The sequence below is a fragment of the Rana temporaria genome, chromosome 6 (genome assembly GCF_905171775.1).
Source record: "Rana temporaria chromosome 6, aRanTem1.1, whole genome shotgun sequence".
Classification (NCBI taxonomy): Eukaryota; Metazoa; Chordata; class Amphibia; order Anura; family Ranidae; genus Rana; species Rana temporaria.
The window spans coordinates 134,085,281-134,100,892 of NC_053494.1; positions in this window are offsets into that span (position 1 = coordinate 134,085,281).

The window sequence follows — 15,612 nt, forward strand, 5'->3', positions numbered from 1 at the left end:
AGTTAACTCTTAATTAACGAGGACATGCTCCTATTTTACTATTTAACCCTTTCGTTTGTATAATAACTATTTAACTGTTTCATCTCCTGTTCCATGTTTCTATTTTAAATAATTTGCTGGAAAAAAATTATTATAAAGCACATATATACATTGTTATCTCTAAGGATTTGCTGTTAAAAATATGTGGATATGTAGGCTATGGGGTAGATCCACAAAGAAATTACGCCGGCGTATCTATTGATACGCCGGCGTAATTTCAAAATTCCCGCGTCGTATCTTTGTTTTGAATTCTCAAAACAAGATACGACGGCATCTCGGCTAGATCCGAGAGGCGTACGTCTTCGTACGCCTTCGGATCTTAGATGCAATTTTTCGGCGTCTGCTAGGTGGCGTTTTGGTCGTATTCCGCGTCGAGTATGCAAATTAGCTATTTCCGACGATCCACAAACGTACGCGCGGCCATCACATTTTTTTACGTCGTTTACGTTCGGCTTTTTCCGGCGTATAGTTAAAGCTGCTATATGGTGGCGTACTCAATGTTCAGTATGGCTGTCGTTCCCGCGTCTAATTTTGAAAATTTTACGTTGTTTGCGTAAGTCGTCCGTGAATGGGGCTGGAGGCCATTTACGTTCACGTCAAAACCAATGACGTCCTTGCAACGTCATTTAGCGCAAGCGGGAAATTTTAGGGACGGCGCATGCGCAGTTCGTTCGGCTTGGGGACGCGCTTCATTTAAATGAAGCGTATCTTAGATACGCTGCGCCGGTGCAGATCTATGTGGATCTGCCCCTATATCTGTTTTATTTTAAATCAGTAATCTTTGCAAAAAAAAAACACAACTTTATTTATTTTGCAAATAACTTTAACATGCTTTGTACCAAAATTTTAGTTGATTGTTTCAGTAAATAGAACAAGCAGTAGAATACAATCTATGTTTTCCCCACAGTAATGGTAGTTGTGTTCAAAATATTACTGATCAAATTGAAATATACATTTTTTTCCCAGATTTTTACTCTTTTACTCCTTAAAATAGGAAATAAATAAAAAAAATCTCAGAGGTCTTTAGGCTCACATAAAAGCCCCATTTGTCTCCCAAAAAAACAATATATGTATTGACTCTTTATCATAAGTAATTACAAAGACTCATGAACAGACACATAGCAGAAATATGAAAAGAAATATGAAATATATGGTCTGGTCTATAGCCTGTCAGAGAGGGGGTGTGCACTGATAATCAGCACATTGAGCCCCCATCAGAAGTGCCCACCACAATGCCAATGAGTACCCACCCAATCCCAATGAGTGCCCATCCAAAGCACCAATCAGTGCCCAAAGTGCCAATCAGTGACCATCAGTAACGCCTGTCAGAGCTCTTCACAGATGCCAATCAGTGCCCAGCAGTAATGCCTGTCAGTACCTCCTCATCAGTGCTGCCTATCAGTACTGAGATGGATCTCGAATACCCCAGGCGGGCACATCTGCCAGACCTGTGTCTCCTGTCCTCCAAACGCACTTGCAGCCTGCAGATTTGGCATAACCAGTCCTTAACCCCTCAATCACGAGACAATCCACACAGGTGTTGAGGGTTAAACATGCAAAGCATAAACTGTTTATTAAATACAAGACATACACTTTTACACACAGTTAGGGACACTCCCCTTAGCTTTGTCATAGAGGGGAGTGGGTAGGGGGACAAGGAACAACCAATGGGAACTGAACACTTGTACATTGAAACAGACTACAGATAAACATAAAGGCATTATGGTAAGCAGCCAGCCTCTCAATACACATCCCCTGCGGAGAGATGTCTCTAGTCCAGACCATTGTCTATGTGCCATTTACCAACACAATTAGACACAGCAACATAAGGGGAGGGGGGGAGAAGAGATGTAGCATTACATTACATTATCTCAATGCCAGCTTGTCCCCAGGTCTCCAGTCTCTTCTGGGCCATAATCTGTGTTTAAGAGGCCCGCCCACAGTCCCTTCCAAAACACACAGTGACAGTGGGTTCTGTCACAAGTACCATCTATTAGTGTCCATCAGTGCCGCCTATTAATGCCCATCAGTGCCACCTATTATTGCCCATTAGTGCCACCTATCAGTGCCGCCTATCGGTGTAGTCTATCGGTGCCCATCAGTGCTGCATATCAGTGCCGCCTATCAGTGCCCATCAATTCTACTCATTAGTGCAGCTTCATCAGTGTCTGTCAGTGAAGAAGAAAACAAAATTTTAAAACAGAAACAAAGGAAAAACTTTATTTTTTTCAAAAATGTCACTATCTCTGCTGGAAGTCTATTCCATATATCCATCGCTCTTTTGCTAACATAATGCATTTTTTTGTTACTCTTACTTTCCTTCTGCTAGTTTAAGGTACTATCCTCATGTTCTTGATCTTTATGGCAAAGGAGATTTATATTTTTTGCCCTAACCTAATTTCAGTTGGATGGCTATGGCCTCTGGTGATTGCTTACATTCAGCGCCACAAGTCTTGCTTCTATTGGGCTGCGTACAGAGGCTGGAGACAAAAGGGAGATGGAAGGAGATAGCCCTATAGAAGTCTGGGGGCTGTAATGTGCAGGTGCAGCCAGGATATAAATAATCACTGGAGGCAGGAGGCCACAGCTATTAACCTAAGTGATATGTATATAATAGTGTTTTGTTTTTTTATTCTGCACTAGGAATACACAGACCCAAACTTACTAAGCAAACAGAATTCTAAAGAGATTTGAAATGAAGCATTTAGGATTGAATCTCCTTCACCCCATTTTACTTTTAGGACATTGTTTAAATATTACAGGTAGGGGTAGAGAAAAATATAATTTTTTGTTGTATTCGGGTGGATTAGCTGGATAGGTAGATATATTTTTTTGCCATCCTTTTTTCATATTTTTTCTTGTATTATACGGTACCTATTAAAGGGTGAAAATACATCAAAGGGTAAAAATACATCAATCTATCGAAAGAGCAGTAGAAATTAATAAATGAAAGCCAAAGATGCCAAATATATTCTAAAATATTAAAATTACACTTGTATTAGGTGGTTTTGGATATATATGTCATGTCAGCATTTTATTATTCTATTAGGATAATCCATTGTAAATGTTTGCATATTTGAAAAGGACCAACTCATGTAAGGGAACATGTGGTTGCCATCATCCCGTGTATGTTAAAAATAGAAAAAAAACCTCTGGAGGTGGGATTATGGAGGCAACAAATAATATCAAAAAAGATTATTTATTTTTTTAGAAAAAAAATATATTGATTTTACATACTAAAGATGCAAAAATAATGAAAATGTCATGATCTACAAACATTAAAAACATAAACAATATTGAGATCTAGATGATGAATTGATACTATCCGTCATTGACTAGGTTGACAGGTGGCAGTGGCAGTGAAGGCGGAATTTTTTTTTATTTTTTGAAATTATTTGTTGCTCCCATAATCCCACCTCCAGAGGTTTTTTCTATTTTTAATGTTTGCATATTAAAAATGATTAAAATTAATGGTGGCGTAAATGCATTTAATGATCAATTTAATATCATAATAAACAATTGGCGGTTGATCATGATGTCCCCTGTTTTGCACATTTTGATAAAATTGTAAACATTGGCCCAGATTCAGTAAGCAATTGCGCCTGCGTAACCACAGGTTACGCAGCGCAAATTGCTGACTTGCGCCGGCGTAACGAGTTCTCCTGATTCAGAGAACTCGTTACGCCGACTGCAGCCTAAAATCTGCGTGGCATAAGGCTCTTATGCCACGCAGATTTTAGGCTGCATTCTTGCGTTGACCGCTAGGGGGCGCTCCCATTGTGGTCAGCGTATAGTATGCAAATTGCATACTTACGCCGATTCACAATGTTGCCCTGCACCTCCGCAAATATAGCGCAGATCTCTTTGAATCTGGGCCATTATAATTAGGAGGGGCGCAAAATAAAAACTCAAAAGATTAAAATTAAAGCGGGGGTTCACCCAAAAAAAATAATTTTTAAATTGCATCTAGCAGATTCAGCATATTAAGGACAATACATTTCGGCAGTTTTTTTTTTTTTTTTTTTTTTTGTACATACCTTTATATCCTGATGTTGTCCAGGGCTTCCAGGTTCCGATGACTGCTTGACTGGGCGTTCCTATCCTTCCGTACGATGATTGACATCTTGTGAAACAGGTGACCTGTCGCACAACGCGCGTCACCAGACGTCGGGAAAGAGCCGAGCTGCGAGTCGGCACTATACGGCGCCTGCGCAGTCAGCTCTACACGGCGGGCGCAGGCGCTGTATAGTGCCGACTCTTAGCTCGGGTATTTCCGGAAATCTGGTGACGCGCGTTGTGCGACAGGTCACCTGTTTCACAAGCCGTCAGTCATCCAACGAAAGGATAGGAACGCCCAGTCCCGCAAGCATCGGAACCCTGAGGCTGGGATAGGAACGCCCAGTCCCGGAGTCGTCAGAACGCGGAAGCCCTGGACAAAATCCGGATATAAAGGTAAGTACAGAGCAACAAAAAACAAAAAAACCTGCCGAAATGAAATGTACTTACTATTGTACTTTTTAATGTAAAAAATGTGTTTTTAGGGTGAACCTCCACTTTAAGGTTCAAATAAATATAAGGACAATAAAGAGGAAACAGTAGTAAGAGTATTTTTTTTTTTTTTTTTAAATCTAGTATAATTAATATTATTATTTTGTTAAAAAAAAGTAGTGTAATTGGTTGTCACGGAGACAGGGACGCAGTGAGCTATATTGCAGTATCGGGACACAGCTTCTCCCATCCCCCAATAAAGTCATTATGTCTAAATGCGTGAGATCACAATCGGGGTGATTTCTTGTCTTTGTATAATTGGTGGTATTCATGTGAAGTGGAGACGGAATTGTGAGAGAAGTACAGTATTTTAACATTTTTCCTTTTTTTTTTTCAACTTTATGTTTTTTGTTTTTTTTATACGCTGACATACACTTTCTGATTTGACACAGGAATGAATATATATAATGAAAATAAAATGATGTTGTGACACTTTCACTGTAAGTTGATGGAGATGTAGAGCTGCACATTATAGTGGTACATATATCTACATACACATGAGAAGTCATCCTTCAGTAGGTTCAGAGCAGACATACTAAGGATGAGGCTACATGGGTGTTCATTCTTTTCTTCTGACTTGCCTTTATGAAGCATTTTTGAAGGATCACAAAAATAACATTGGCACTTTTAGAGCCTTAAGCCTTGTACACACGATCGGATATCTGATGGAATCTAATCCAATGTTTTTTTTGTCGGATATCCGATGAAGCTGACTTTCATCAGTCTTACCTACACACAATCAGTCAAAAATCCGACCGTGCCAAAACGTGGTGACGTAAAACACTACGACGTGCTGAGAAAAATTAAGTTCACTGCTTCCGAGCATGCGTCGACTTGATTCTGAGCATGCGTGGATTTTTGACCGATGGACTTCCACACAGACTATCGTTTTTTTATCCGTAAGAAAAATAATCCAAAGCAATCGCATATAAAAGCGAGTTTCCCCAGAAGTCAATGGAAACAAAGATAATTTGTTCCATATTGACTTCTATGGCTCCATGCTCACTGGAGCTGATAAACTGCAGTTTATTGGAGTTTGGGCATTTTTTTTTTTAAAAGCCCATAAACTCCACTCTATGTAAACCTATGTGTCCATGCACACATAGAAGTTTTTCAGCTTTAATGAGCATTGGACCTTTTTTCTGAGCGCCCAAAAATTGCGTTCAAAGTGAATTTTTTTACCTAAAATGAGCGCTGATAAAGAGTTTTTGATCCATTGGAAAAAAAGATGAAAAAAACGCTAATAAACGCTATTGCAAAAATGTATAAAGACTCCCTGCAAAGCTACTGGCATTTTTATAACATTATTTTAGCATCCAGTGTGCATGGAGCCTAAGGCATGCAATACTGCATGTGGACAGATGTGGCGGGCGCCGGAGAGACTCACAAATACTCGGAGATCGCTCGGCTGCACTCGGAAACCCTCAAAAAGGCTTGGAAACACTCAGGAACAGAGTGTCACCGGTGCTCCCGCACCTCTGGCCAAATGTGGTACTGCACACCACAGAGGCTTGAATCCTGCTCGTTTTGCAAGGAAAAACTCGCAAACCGAGTCAGGATTAAAAAAAAAAAATTGCTCGTAATGCGAAACATTTGTTAACCACGTTACTCGCAATTTGAGGTTCCACTGTACTTGCATTCAATGAGAAGTGCCCCTTGTGCTGGTAACTGCTTAGTTTGAATCTTAAGTCCTCTGCCCCCACCCCCATAGCCTCGCAGCAGTAATTTCCGTAGTGTAGTGGTTAATAGAGCTGCTGAACCTGTCATTGGCCCTTGGCAAGAGTACTGACTATGGTTGCCCCCCTCCCCCATTCATAGAAGCTGTACTGTGGCTTCCAGCAATGAAGAGCGCTCTATGAATGGAGGATGGATGGATGACTGAAAGGTCCACTATTCATAGAGTGCTTTTCCTTTATGGATTTCACCCCCACAGAACTGGAAGATTACCACTGCTGGGATATGGGTAATTACTTCCACTTACCCTGACAACCAGAGAAGAACCTGCTACTGTAATTATTATGGTAATGGGAGCCCGTTGTGAAGATCACATGGCAGACGCTCCTCTTTAGCACTATTCAATATGACAGTACAATCAGAGGCGTAGCTTAAAGCTTGTGGGCCTTCCACTTCCACTGTGCGTGCAGATACATCCACTGCATGCCAAGATACTCAAAGTGGCTTAAGAGTTTTGAATTCACAGAATCTGTGACGGTATTGGTATGATATCCCCGTCAACGTTCCCTTCTTCCCATAACGAAAATCACCCCAATATTCCACGAGAAGGAATATCCCTGGAGTCGCCCAGAAAGCCACACATGAGACCAGCTTACTGCTGGAACAACACAGAGTTTAATGTTATAACACACACAGCTTATATGTCATTTCCAAAACTGTTACAATGACAAATCTCCGCCCCCCTCTTACACAGTGGGGGGTCTTCAATACAGCTCCTTTGAAATAAAGATATTTCTTTGAACTAATCAGTATCTAGCCGGTTCGGCACCGCATAGAGAGAGATAATTACCACAATGAAGCAATCAGCATAATTAACATGAGCCACTTATCTAATCACAGTAACCAGTAAACACAGGGCTAGAACAATTAACATTTGAAACAGGACTAGCTGCAGAAGGGTAAATACCATAACAGCCTTAAACAAGCAGGGAGGATTAAACTGAAGCATATAGGTAAAAAGTCCTTCACAATGGCCCCCCTTTCTCCCTGCTCCGGCAAACCCGGTTGGACCTTCCCTGGTCCAGTAGGGTTGACGGGTTCAGAGCTTTTAGTCCGAGGTTAACTCCGTTTGGCGTGACTGACCTCCCTTGGCAACTGCTTCAGACTCAGGTATGCCACCGGGTCGTCAGATCACACGCCGTTCAGTCCCCAAGTCTTTGTGCGATCTGCAGAGTCACCAGAAGTCAGTGTGAAGACGGCAAATGGGTCTGTGCGCCGCCATCTAGGTGTCCCGCTATGGGAGGGGCAGGTTATGGCTCTGAAGTGACAGTCACAGGAGATTCATAAAAAGAAAAAGTTATATTTGTTGAAATGCTGTAGCACCGGTGCTCAGAGTCCGGGGGGGGGAGGGGACTCAGAGCCCCATAAGGTCAGCCACCCCCTGCTCCCTCTGCAGCCACCGGTTCTCCTCTTTGAGCTTCTCCAGCTCCATCTCCAGTTCATGGAGCCTGGGGGGGTCTGCCCGCTGTGACCTCAGGTGGTTGTTCTCCTCCATGCAGCTTATGCACTCCTCCAGCTCTATGTACTCACGGATCAGATCCTGCTTGCTCATGTCCTGCAGGCTTTCCACGTGGTCCTTCATCATCAGGAACTGGGTGGTGGTGTAAGGGGCCACCGGTGGGCCCTTGGCGAACATCTCGGCCCGCATCTGGGGCGCCCGCTGCGATTCCATCTCCTCCAGTCGCTTCTTCTCCTCCCAGGTCCGCTGGTTATATGACTTCCAGGACCTCTTCTTCTTGGAGGGTAGCTGGCGGTGCCTCTTTCTGCCCAGCTCCCTCCAAGGCCCCTCCGGCTCATGGCGGTCGCCCATGACCAGCTGACAATGGTGTTCCCTGTTGTCCGTAATAACAGATTGTACCATGAGGGCTTCGTAAGGGGTGCCCAATGGTTCTTCCTGACCCAGCTCCTGGGGATCCCAAGCCGAGTCTACACAATGGGCTGCTGCTGGTGGGCGGTACCCCGGTTGAGACCAATTTGACCTGGTGTTGTCATTCATGGGGCAATTCTGCTTGAAGTGACCCAACTGTTTGCACCGGAAGCAGCGTTGTTCGTTGTCCTCCTGGCGTGGGTAGCGAGGGCTAGATGTCATCGGTCTGTTAGGCGGTTGGTATCTAGCGGCTGGTGGGTGTGAGGGCGCCGTTGGTTGTGGAGGTTGTACCCGTGGTGTGACCTGGTTTGTCTTGCGAGTATCCGCATATTCATCCGCCAACTTCGCGGCCTCTGGTAGAGTCATGGGCCTGCGATCTCTCACCCAATCCTTGACGTCCGTCTGGATGTGATTGTAAAATTGCTCCAGGAGCATTAGTTGCAAAATGTCCTCTGCGGTGGTGGCCTGGCTGCTGTTAACCCAGTTAGAGGCCGACAGGGACAACTGGCATGCCCATTCCGCGTAAGAGTCTTTTGTGGTTTTGCGTGAGTCCCTGAACTTCTGTCGGTGGGACTCTGGGGTTACTGCATAACGAGCCAGGAGCACTTCTTTAACCCTGGCGTAGCTATGGATATCCTGATCTGGCACGGTCCGGAAAGCATCAGAAGCTTTGCCTGACAGTTTGCCTGACAATATTGCAACCCACTCTCTTCTAGCTATTCGGTGCAGGTTACATTGTCGCTCAAAATCCGCCAGGTAGTTATCAATTTCACAGTCCTTTTCATCAAAAGCTTTAAAAGCGCTAAACGGAATCTTCCTTGTGTCTGCTGTGCTGTACTCACCGTTCGGAGAAGGTGCGGCTGCTTGTTGGACTGCTGCCAGTTTTAACTGTAGTTCTGCGTCCCTTATTTGTTTATCCTTCTGTAGCTCTGCGTCTCTTATTTCTTTAGCCTCCTTCGCTAACAGGTCCATCACTCTCAGCACCACATCTGCCGTTGGGTTCGGGCCGAACCACGCTAGCTTCTCTCTCATTAGCTTGTTGGCTGGCGATTCCTCCTCCTGAATCACTGGTGTCTCCATCTCTTGTACTGCTGGCGTTGCTGCAATCCCGTCCTCCTGGTCTATCTCCATTGATTCTGCTATGATGACCCGCTTGGTTTTGTTGCTAGCAATCCTTCCACGAACTTCCAGTAGTTCTTCCAGTGTCTGCTTGGAATCCGGGTGTGAAGGGGAATAGAAGGGAAAAATCCCACTGCTGCCAACCAATTGTGACGGTATTGGTATGATATCCCCGTCAACGTTCCCTTCTTCCCATAACGAAAATCACCCCAATATTCCACGAGAAGGAATATCCCTGGAGTCGCCCAGAAAGCCACACATGAGACCAGCTTACTGCTGGAACAACACAGAGTTTAATGTTATAACACACACAGCTTATATGTCATTTCCAAAACTGTTACAATGACAAATCTCCGCCCCCCTCTTACACAGTGGGGGGTCTTCAATACAGCTCCTTTGAAATAAAGATATTTCTTTGAACTAATCAGTATCTAGCCGGTTCGGCACCGCATAGAGAGAGATAATTACCACAATGAAGCAATCAGCATAATTAACATGAGCCACTTATCTAATCACAGTAACCAGTAAACACAGGGCTAGAACAATTAACATTTGAAACAGGACTAGCTGCAGAAGGGTAAATACCATAACAGCCTTAAACAAGCAGGGAGGATTAAACTGAAGCATATAGGTAAAAAGTCCTTCACAGAATCCATATCAGAGGACAGGGATTACCACTGGAGAATCAGAGGACAGGGATTACCGCTGGAGAATCAGAGGACAGGGATCACGGCTGGAGAATCAGAGGACAGGGATCACAGCTGGAGAATCAGAGGACAGGGATCACGGCTGGAGAATCAGAGGACAGGGACCCCTGGCAGGTCACTTGGCAGAGCTCCTTTCCCATCCCAGCACTGTATACAGCTCCCCCCCTCACACTACACAGGGCTGAAATACCATTGCTTTACACACAGTCTCTGGATTTTATGTTGCCCTTCTGACCTGTGAAATTCTCCGGTCAGGTTGGCAGTGTAGTTGCGGTAGGCAGATACACCCTGTGCAGATCATGGCTAACTGGCTGTGTTGTAATGGAATGTGATTTCAGCCCTGCACAGGAGGAACAGTATAGAGTGCTGTAATGGGAAAGGAGCTCAGCAGCCAGGCATAGTATCCAGGGCAAAGGGGGTGGTCAGGGGGCTTTGTGGGGGGTGTCAGGGCCGTCCTACTAGCATCATGGGCCCCTGGGCAAAGTAATGCTCTGGGGCCCCTACAATGGAGGCAACGCAGGTAAACAGACATCAAATAGGTAGGAGGCAGACAAGTGGGTGCCTTCCACCTTTTGGGTGGAGCTCCGCATTAACTACATGAACAATCATTCTGTACAGCAAAGAAACAGTGGGGAAAATACTACATACTGACAAAGCTGTCCTGTGCATATAATTTATCTGCTAGATTGATGCCTCCCCAGCACTCTGACCCCTCCACACCCCAGATATCTCCCCAGCACCATTGGGCCCCCAAATTTCTGGCCAGCGTGGGCTCAAGAACCAGCTGCTTTTGGGAAAGTGTAGGGGCCCCCCATGCAGCTGGGGCCCCTGGGCAATGCCCAGTTGTGCCCACTCATTAAGACAGCCCTGGGGGTGTAACTTAGATCTGGGAGGACAAAGCCACGTGACATAAAATCTGGAGCCTGCAGCCCTCCAGGAGACCCCTGAGGCCGTGTAAAGGGATTTGTTTACGCAATTTCTGAAGGTTTCTCTGTCAGTGTTGGCAGGTGTTGGGGGAAGGTCACCTCCCAGAGGTGTGTGTCTTTTCCCCAGTTGTCAGGGATGTGGGGTAAGTGGACATCCCCAGGTGGGGGGCACAGAGTCCCAGCTGGTGACTAGGAGGCACTGAGCGGTGTCTTACCTCATCAGTGACCTTGGTCCCATCGTGGCTATAGGACGGCACTCTCCTCGTCTTGCCTTGCTAAGCTTGGTTGCCATTCCATGATGCCAGCACACAGCACAGACACTTCCCCATCCTGGGCTGTTCTCACCTCGTGCTCCTCTCCATTCAGGAAATGCATCACAGCTTCTCTCCAGCCAATGAGATTGGAGGGGTGTGGACTGTGGAAAGCAAAGTTGAAATCCCAGTACTGGAGCGTGGCTGTGGGGCCCTAGATCGGATCAGATCGGAGCTGGACTTTGTGGAAGATATGATTATATGAAAGGGAGACTGCTGGGGCCCACTGGAGCTAGAGGCGGGGTTGCGATTGTGACCCCTGCAACCCCTTATGCTACGCCCATGTGTACAATCCTTGTTAGATCTACCAACAACTACCTGTGTTTAGTTTTGTTAACATTTTAATGAGATTGTTAAAGGATTGCACAATCAGATTTTAGTGTTTATGGGCACACTTAGAATCATTGAGTAGCTAGATTCCCCAACTGACAGCTGAATGGGCTGGGCAGGGATGACTCACTGACTTCCAGGACGCTGCTGGCTGGCTCCCTAACTGCCGGTCTAAGGAGGAAGCAATCACATTTAGCAGTGGCAGTAATACCACCACTAAATGATTTTCTTCCCACTTTCTATACACCTTTTTATTTTGGCATTTCCCTGAACTCCTGAACATGGGTTTAGTTTGAACCCAAAGCTCATCTCTATTTATATTAACGCTGTCTAAGGCTCTACACTCCTTAGTGCTTACAAATTCATGCACCACTCTATTGCTGCCCGTTGGTGACAGTACAACAGGGTAAATTTAGCCCATTTATCTATATCAGTAGTTAATTGACTTGCTTGATCTCTCATCACTCTCCTTAATAGCACAAACTCTATATTGCACTTAATATAAGGAAATTAGAATTCAAAGAGGAGTTCAGTCTTCTCAGGAAAACAGTCTCAGTGTGTTATATAGATCATGGAACTCACACATGACTTCTGTCCAATTTCCTTTATATTTTACAAGTAGATCCATAATTGTCTTTGTAATTTATTTCATTTCAAGGGGCCTCTTATATTAAATGTGTCTAATGCCCTGTACACACGACCAGTTTTCCCGTCGGATAAAAACTTTCCCGACGGAATTTCGGCAAAGCTTGTCTTATGTACACACGGACAGACCAAATTCTGCCCGTCCAAAGCACGGTGACGTACAACACGTACAAAGGCACTATAAAGGGGAAGTTCAATTCCAACGGCGCCACCCTTTGGGCTGCTTTTGCTGATCATTGTGTTAGTAAAAGTTTGGTGAGAGACGATTCGCGCTTTTCAGCCACGTGTTTTTCAGTCTGTTACAGCGTGACGATTGTGCTATCTCCATTACGAACGCTAGTTTTACCAGAACGATCGCTTCTTACTCATACTTGATTTAGAGCATGCACATTTTCCCATCAGAAAAGCATACAGATGAATGGTTTTCCCGCTAGGATTTTTTCCTGACGGCAAAAAAGAGATCCATGTGGCATGGGTAGAGGTCTTTGTAAGTAATTAATCATTGTTACAAAATTTCTGTCTGCCATGGCCCTTATTTTCCTGCCAGCTATTCAGTAGCCCACCGGGATTTTAAAATATCAATTGATTTTTGTTGGAATATATAATCCATGAGTCCAGGTGGTAAGCTGTGCAGGGGGGTGCTGTGTGGTTGTACTATGGGATAGAGAGTCACTTACCACTGGCCCCTTAAAACACTTAATACTGCCCCTGACCTCTACATCACTTACTACTGACCCCTGAACTATGTGGCACTTACTACTGACCCCTAAACTTTGCATCCCTGTCTACTGACCCCTAAACTCTGCGTCCCTGACTACTGACCCCTAAACTTTGCTTCACTTTCTACTGACCCCTGAATTCTGCCTTACTTATTGCATATATGTAACCAAAAATATTGAACCACAGTTCATTTTCCTCTAAGGGGTCCAACACTGAGTCCCCATGGAGTACAGGGATGGACTGGCCATAGGGACTACAGGGAGTTTCCCGGTGGGCCGATGGCTCAGTGGGCCGTTTTTTTTAAACAGAGACTCTCTTAGACCTCCCTGTCTCCCCCTCTGTCTCTCAGTCCCCCCCTCTGTCTCTCAGTCCCCCCCTCTTTTAGCCCCCTCCTCTGTCTCTCAGCCCCCTCTATCTCTCAGACCCCCCTCTGTCTCTCAGCTCCCCCCCTCTGTCTCTCAGCTCCCCCCCTCTGTCTCTCAGCTCCCCCCCTCTGTCTCTCAGCTCCCCCCCTCTGTCTCTCAGCTCCCTGACTCTTAGGCTGCTTTCACACTGGGGCGGGCATTGAAGGTAAAACACTGTAATGTCGTTTTAGCTGCACTATTCGCATCTAGCAGGCGCTTTTAACCCCCACTAGCAGCCGAATTCAAGGTTAAATGTGCCCATGTATCGCTGCTGCCGAAGTGCTTTGCAGGCGCTTCAGCTGCGGTGGCCATTAATTTTAATGGGCAGGAGCAGTTTGTATAACGCTCCTCCACCGCCCCAAAGATGCTGCTTGGAGGACTTTTTTTAATGCCCAGGCCACACCCCAGTGTGAAAGCACTCAGACTTTCACACTGGGACTGCAGCGGAGGCGTTTTTCAGTCGCTTTACAGGTGCTATTTTTAGCCCAAAAGCGCCTAAAAAACGCTTCAGTGTGAAAGGGGTCCTACACTTACACTCACTCTCTTTTTCTTACACTCACTTCCCTCAACCCTCCCACTCTCTCGCTCTCATTCCCCTCTCTCTCACCCTCTCATGATATTCAATAATGGATGTAGGGGGGGGTGGGGGGCAGCATTTTATTGAATTAAAGTGGGTCGGTCTGGATGAAGTCCAGGGCCCAATTGTTGTCCCAGTCCAGCCCTGATGGAGTATAATAATTAAAGACTTCTATTTATTTATTTATTTTATTATTATACTACTGGATGTAAATTGGTCCACCACTTTTATCAACATATGGTGTAGAATGCTAATGTGTTGTTTTTAATTGAGAATGTTTTTAAGAATTTATATTGCAGCAATAAAGTCTTGTATTTTTATGTAATTTAGTCTGGTAGTGCCCATGAAGTCAAAACATTTTTTTGGTTACACATAGGGATTATATTAGGACGTGGCACCAAGTGATTCCTTGTTTGCTTTCCTTCTCATTGCATCACTTATTACTGACCCTTTAAACTCTGCAACATCTACTGCTGTCCTCACTCTTCATCACTTACCACTAACCCATGAACCTTTGCATTACTTGTTCCCGATCCCTGAATTCTGCCTCACTACTAACCCCTGAACTCTACATCACTTACCAATGACCCCTAAACGCTACATCATTTATTACTGAACTTTTGCGTCACTTATTACTGAACCCTTGAACTCTACGTCCTATTAAGCTACAGCCAATATTCAGCACAATGCATGCGCCACACTTTTTCTATTGCAGGAGTGCCCAGCTTATGATCTTGTACACAGGCCAACTGATTTCAGAAAATCCCCCTGCTCAGGAATATTGTGTTGGACATACAGGGTTAATATCAAGGTGTTGGTCAGGATGACCAGAATCTTTCAATGCAATAAATCTACTCACAGATGGGGGGGATGAAAATTAGATCTGTGTCTAGTGACAGCATGATCCCAAAAACACACGTGTGTATGATGTCAGCTCTTCTGAAATACAGACATAAAACAATTCTATTGGGGCCCAATTCCCACCCACAGGACCCATAGCAGCCATGTGAAGTGCTATGGCTATAGTAATGCCACTGGATAAACCCCCTGTGGGGTTGTTCTTTCTTCTTTATTTTGCTGTTTGGGCCCCTTTGGGGAAATTTTCCTTAGTTTGCTGTCTCAAGATACAACAATGTGAGAAAAGATCTTTCCCATGTAAAGGAAGTCCTCTCTTCGGCCTCGTACACATGATAGGTTAAACAGAGGACAACGGTCTGATGGACCGTTTTCATCGGTCAAAACCGATCGTGTGTGGGCCCCATAGGTTATTTAACCATCGGTTAAAAAAAAGCAAACTTGCTTTAAATTTAACCGATGGATTCCTAACCGATAGGTCAAAACCAATCGTTAGTAGGCACAACCATTGGTTAAAAATACATGCATGCTCAGAATCAAGTCGACGCATGCTTGGAAGCATTGAACTTCGTTTTTTTAGCACGTCGTTGTGTTTTACGTCAGCGCGTTCTGACACGATCAGTTATTTAACCGATGGTGTGTGGGCGCGACGGACCATCAGTCAACTTCATCGGTTAACCGATGACAACGGTCCATCAGACCGTTCTCATCGGATGGACTGATCGTGTGTACGCGGCTTTCGACAGCTGGAGTCACTGGTATAGGTACCACTTTAGGGGATTTCCCCTCTATTTCTGTTTCCAACCCCTAGCGTTTGACCTAACACATGA